The sequence below is a fragment of the Gavialis gangeticus genome, unplaced genomic scaffold, assembly GCF_001723915.1.
Source record: "Gavialis gangeticus isolate Ggan-Ray unplaced genomic scaffold, GavGan_comp1, whole genome shotgun sequence".
NCBI classification, from domain to species: Eukaryota; Metazoa; Chordata; order Crocodylia; family Gavialidae; genus Gavialis; species Gavialis gangeticus.
The window spans coordinates 5,665,685-5,671,809 of NW_017729016.1; the positions used below are offsets into that span (position 1 = coordinate 5,665,685).

The window sequence follows — 6,125 nt, forward strand, 5'->3', positions numbered from 1 at the left end:
GGGCCGGGGGCTGGGGCTGGGGCTGGCAAGGAGGCCCAGCCAGGGCAGGGGTCCGTGCTGGGGGAACTGGCCGGTACAGGGGTGCGCGATCCCTCCCAGCTGCCCTGGCCCCTTCCTGCATTGGCCTCTGCAGGATGCGGCCGCCCCCGTGGGGTCGCGATCCCTTGGCCTCTGGGCATGCGGGTTGCGCTGGGGCTCCCCAGCGTTGCTGTGTCCCGGCTGGCCGTGCCGTCCTGGGGTGCGGAGAGGAGCCGGCTGGATGGCGGCGGGGGGCGGCAGGCAGCGCTGCGCACTTGGCTTCTTGCTCTTCCCAGGTGTTTCACCGAAAACTGGGGAGTTTGGTGCAGGAAGGCGGCGGGGGCTTTACTGTTCCTCAGCTCGAACTGAGGCCATTGCTGCCCAGCCTTGAGCCTCTTGTCGCTGTCCTCGCCCCCTCATCTCTGCTGCACACTGCTGGACACGCTCCTTTGTCACAGGGTTACGCTGCAAACCTCTTTGCCCTTGTTGTTACATGTCTGCCCTGGCTGGCGTCACTGGTAGTGTTGCATTTCCCTCCATCTCCTCAGTACCAGGGTTTCCTCTGGGTTTGTGCCTTTTGCTTTCCCAGCACATCCCGATGCGCATCAGTGCTAGGTCTCTGCAATTGTCACCGTTTTTCCTCCTCGCTGCAGAGCAGAAAACTGTTCTCTCGGTCTCTTTATCTCCGGCCACTTCAGCCTAATTCTTCCACCGACTTCTAGCTGCTGTCCTTGTGCCCAGAGCTGCTATCAAACACTTTCCCCTGCTTGATGATCAGTCATTTCACCCTGCTGATCCCCTTTGTTCTGCGGAGCTGTGAAGCACAGGCTTTATTTCAGTTCGGCTTGCTTTTGTGCAGGGGTGCCATTGTCAGCTGCTAATCAGGAGCCTGTCTGCTCCTGTGTGCTGGTGGGTGTGAAAGGAAAGCTCCATGCAGCCATCAACAGCTTTTGATGTCTGTGTACTAAGCCAGGAGCAGGTTGCTGTACCTTCCCTGTGGAGACTGCCGCCTCTGCAGAGAGCTCCTGCCTGGCATTAATGGATTTGCTGAACTTGGAAGTATTGCCGATCGGGTTGTTTCAATTCCAGTGATTTCAGTCTGCCTCCTTCAGGCCCCTGTAGTTCCAGCTGGAGGAGGGGTTCTTCCTCACCTGTCCTGTGCTGGCTGGTGACGGTGTTAAGCAGCTGTTGGACTGTAGCTTCAAGCAACTACCTGTCAGTCTGGACAGGTGACACCTGCACGTGCCCCTGGATTATGAGCTTGGGCCATTTGCACCAGCTGTAAAGGGAATGCTGGACAGAAAGAGCACTGGTCCTGGCCAGATGGAAAGGGGATGAGGAGGTAACCCACCTCCATGCCACCAGCCTCCCTGCCCACTCTGCTGGATGGGACCCTGGGGAGAAGATGTGATTGTTTGCTTTCTCTGCTTCAGGGCCTCTTGGGAGTTTCCCACCGAAAACGAGTATGTCCGACGCTTGAACTTTTTTGTCAGGTAATGGCTGGGTGTGCGAGTCACTGGTCTCTGCTGAAGGTCCCATGTTGACCTCAGCTGTTTACTGTGGGCTCGCAGCCAGAAGTCATTTGTGAGCATGGATTTAAGGCTTGGATTTTGGCCCTGATGCGATCCATCTGCCTTGTTCCCTTCAGTCAGTGCTTGTGTACTTGGAAAGCATCTGATGTGGCCATTTTGAAGGTTGTGAGGAGCAGAAACAGACACCCATCCTGCTTGCCACCGGCCTCTTTCTAATAGGGTTCATCTGTGCTGCTGCCTGGGACTCAGCCCCTGTTGTGTTGGCACTGTGCAGAGCTTTGCAGCTCCCTGCATGGCTCTGCAGAAGAGAAGCGTTCACACCTCTGGAATTGGAGAGGAGAGAGGAAAGAGTTCTTTGCAGTCACAACTGCTTGGGCACGGGAGCCAGAGGATGTTGCTGCCAGGGCAGGCTCTCATAGCCACTGTCCAGAGAAGGCACAGTCTCCATCTCCGTCCAGGGTTTGACTTCAGTGACTGCCCCCGCAGCAAGGGCCAGGGTCTGAATGGTCTGGGCCATTCCATTCGTCTGGCCTCTCTGCATCTGTGTTGGGCTCAGGGAGGTGAAGTGACCTCCCCAAGCCTAGCCTTAAGTCCATGTAAAGAGCAGAGGTCTGATCCCAGCCCAGCCAAGTCCCCACCCAGTACCTGCCCTACAGCTTGGATAGGCCTGTCTGCAGTGCCTGCTCCCTGTCCAGACTCCAGCTAAGCAGCCCCTCTGTCCATTCAAACCAGAGGGCAAGATCCATTGCACTTTGAGCTGGCCAAGATCAGCTGCCATTGGAGTGTTGCTGGGATGAGGAGTGTTTCCCAGCAGATACCCAAGCAGCCCAGCCATCAAAGCCACACTGGTGCACAATGAGCATGGGCATGTGAACATCCTGGGAGTGCTAACAGCTTCCCCATTGATGCCCCAGAATCCAGCTGTTATCTAACAGCATGGATTAACCCCTCCAGAGCCAGGGTGCCCGGCCAGCCAGGCTGCAGTCTTGCCGCCAGAGTCAGAACCAGAGGGCCCCAGTGCTCTGAACAGCAGCCTGTCGTACATGAACCCCTTCCTGGTTTGAACATGCCCTAAGGAAGTTGTATTGTTTGATGAGCTGATGGGGAACGGCATGGCCTGGGTCCGCAGGGCAAATGCAGCTTCTTTGGCACCAGTCCTGAGTGGGCTGCAACTTGCCCGTGGCTGGCGTGAACCCTGGCAGTGATGCATGGGACAAGCCCTGGGCTGTTACATTCCAGTCGGGTCACCGCAGGGCAGGGGCAGGCTGGAGGGAGGGGATTTCCCAGCAGAAGTCCCTGGAGCCTCTTCCTCTTGCTGTGGAGCAGGGTGAGGTCTCCAGGATAGGCATCTGGACATCCCACCCTGATCTGCAAATACAACAGGCCACCTGTTTTAGTGACGTGTGGCCCAACCTTTCTGCTGTCGCAGCCTGTCCTCCCCACCCACTTAGCACGGCCTGAGTTCTGAGCCTCAGCCCAGGTGATGGCATCTCCCATAGGAGCAAGGACAAGACCTAAGCAGGTGGTTTGGGGAAGGGCTGTGAGAGGGAGCCGTGGGCTTCTCCTCCCGCCGTGGGCAGGTTGGCAGCACAGTGCCTCCAGCTACAGGCTCTGCTGTCTCGGCACCGGCTCAGAGCCCAGCACACGTGCCCTGCGTTCTCCGCTCCTCCGCAGGGAGCTGCTGTTTACGAAACTGCTCACAGCGTGGCTGGCTTGGCAACGACTTCCGTCTTCAGCCTGCCCGTCAGCTGGAAGAGCCGGCTAGAGCCAGCCTGCCCTGGCCTGTGGCATGCCTGGGGCTCCTTTGGTTAGAGGAGGAAGACCATGTGCGGGGAGGGCTTTCCTTACTCGCTCTGCTCAGGCTGGGGCAGCCTGGCCGGAGCTGCGAGGCTGCGCGGGGATTGGCCGAGCAGCGGGATTTTCCAGATGCATTTACATATCGCCCACTGCTCCGCATGCCTTTCTGTTTACCTCACCCTGCACACACGCGCGCGTGCGCGCATGCACACACTCACAGACGCGCACACGCATGCAGCCAGGGCAACAGACATTTTGAATGAGGGAAAGGCTGCCCCAGTCGCAGGCTTCGCATCTCCGGTCCAGCTCAGCCGGGGGTGAGTCCCACGCCAGGTCAGTGCCTCGCCTGGTGCAGTGAGCAACAAGTGCGCTGGCAGGGGAGGAGGCAGGTGGGCTGGAGCGAAGGGCACCTTGCATGTTTTCAGAGCCATACGCAGGGCTTAGCAAGGATCTGAGCTCCTCGTCTGGTCTGGGACCAGCTCCCTGTCACCTGCAGCTAATGGGGATGCATTAGCCGACGTAACAACTCCCCCACGCCAAGGTTTTATACAGCTATAAAAGCCCTTTCTTGTGCAGCCCCCCCAGGGGCTTTGCTGTGGAGAAGCACTTTTAAGATGAGCTGATGTCTCCTTAATGCTTTGGTGGTGGTTTGAAAATGCACGATGCCGGATGCTACGAGGAAGAGACTGTAATTGTTCACTGGGTTGGGGCTGTGGGTTTGGACCGGAGTCTGTCATGGGGTTCGGAGATTCCCATTGTCACGACTCAGAAGCACAGGGCTGTTTAGAAGTGTCGGGGTGCCCAGCATTTCCAGGCTTTGTGAATATCTTTTATAGCCAGAGCAGCCCCCACAAGCGTCTAGAAAGCACAAGAGCTCCTTCCCTTGTTCTGATTTGAGTTAGCAGCCTGCCTGGCAGTAAACATTAGCCAGGTTGCATTGCATTTGGCTGCTTTACACAGCAAAGTTCACGGGGACTGTGCTAGCAGGGGCAGATGGTGGAAACACACCAGAATCTTTGCTTTGCTTTGCTTTGCTTTTGTGAAAAAGCTGGCATGTGCCAATAGATCTGTAAAGAAACCTCAGTGCGCACGGCAAAGCAGGTTATCACGTTTCAAAGCAGTGTAGAGCAAAAGCCCCTGACAGTGCGTGTTTGAAGCGTGGCTGTGGCTGCCTTTCCTTCCTCTCCTCCAGAATAATCCTGGTGTGCTCTTGCTGAAATCTCTGGATTCTCATGGGGAAATGCAGCCATCTCTAGGGTAGAACGGAGCAGCTCTCTGGAGATGTTTGCAGCCATTTGGGACAGGAGACAGAGGAGAAATATTCCTCCAGCTGAACCGGCAGGTGGTTTAGGGAAGGAGCATGCAATGTGCCACTCCACATCCAGGTTTTTCCAGGTGCCACACAGTGCTGACCATGAGCCCTTTGGTGACCGCTGTTGAACCATATCGTTGAGTGCCTTCCCTGGTCTTTAAACCCTTCACAGTCCAAATGGAAGGTGGCTTTTGACTCCACAGCGAGTCAAACTCACAGGCTGGGACCAAGCAGGGGTGCAGGAGTTTAGCTTGCCACAGGTGAGTTCCTCTGCTCTGAAGAGCTGAGATGTCTGGTCTGAGTGGGAGGCCGGGAGCTGGGGCAGGGGGTCCTGGGTCTGTCTCTGTCGAGTGGGTTCCTGTGCTTGCTAGCTCTGGTCCTGAGCTGCTCAGTTGGTTTTGAAGTCCTGCAAAGCAGAAGGAGTTGTGCGCCACGCCACCAAGGCTGAGGTTTGGATGAATTTCCTCACCCCGCAGGCCCTGTTTCCCCTGCCTGTGCCTTGGTTTCCCTATCTGTGAAATGGGGAGAATAGTTGTTGCCTGCCTTGCCAAGGTGATTTTGAGCAGAGTGGTGAAGGTGGGAAACGTTGCCTGCGCAGTCTGCATTGTTCTCAGGTAAATGGCTAAGCCTAGGCTGCGCTCAGCTGTGCATTTTTCTAGAGCTCTTAGAAATGGCTTCCATAGATGTAGTGTTGGGGGAAGCTCTGGAGCCTCGAGTCCTTTGCCCATGGAAATGGTGGTTGTCCAGATCACCACTAAACATCCATTGCCCCACCACTCAGCCCTGACCACATGGTTAGACCCCGTGGGACAACCGAGCAAGAGGGTGCAGTCGGTGCCAGCAGTGCAGTGGCTTGTGCGGACCACTCAGTGCTGTTTGACTTCCTTCTCTCGCCATCCCAGCCCCGTCCGGACACCCTCCCTGCCCCTGGGGTTGGGCTCGGCGACTCTTGCTACGTGACACGATGCACCCTTCTCCCCCACCACGGACTGCAGGTGGGTCTAGGACGTGACGGGGCGCGCACAAGCACAGATGTGAGTCACAGGAGGGGTGAGTTGGAGGACCAAGTGTTCCAAGGAGCCTGTGCCTGTGCGGCGGGATCCCGAGGAATTGGGGAACATGTTTCCTCTGACCAGTTCGGGTCAGGACTAAGCAGGTGCCAAATTCTTCCCACTCTGGCTGTCATGGGCCTTTCTCAAGTCCAGCCCTGTGAGCTTCCTGCACTGGCCACCTTCCTTCGGTAGGTGCCCCTCCAAGGCAGCAAGGCACCTTGAAACCTGGCTTCTGCTTTCCCTGTGGCAGAACACTTTAACGTGGCTGAGGGGGGACCTGGTGACTGTCTATAGACTCACTAGGGGGGACCAGAAGGGTTTGGGGGAGACGCTGTTTCCCCTAGCGCCCGCTGGCATAACAAGGAGTAATGGGCACAAGCTGATGGAGAGGAGGTATAGATTGGACATCCGCAA

At 56.9% G+C, this 6,125-nt stretch overlaps 1 protein-coding gene across 2 annotated transcripts in view; it reads left to right on the forward strand.

The window, feature by feature from the left end:
- The first annotated feature begins 3,610 nt into the window (after window positions 1-3,610).
- The window catches only part of TRAF7 (TNF receptor associated factor 7), a 37,008-nt gene continuing 34,493 nt past the window's right edge, over window positions 3,611-6,125 (forward strand). The window contains exon 1 of one of the 2 annotated variants that reach the window (XM_019512746.1): window positions 3,611-3,680. The gene's annotated coding sequence lies outside the window, so the exon portion shown is untranslated. The remainder of the gene's footprint in view (window positions 3,681-6,125) is intronic. The other variant, XM_019512747.1, reaches the window with a different exon arrangement.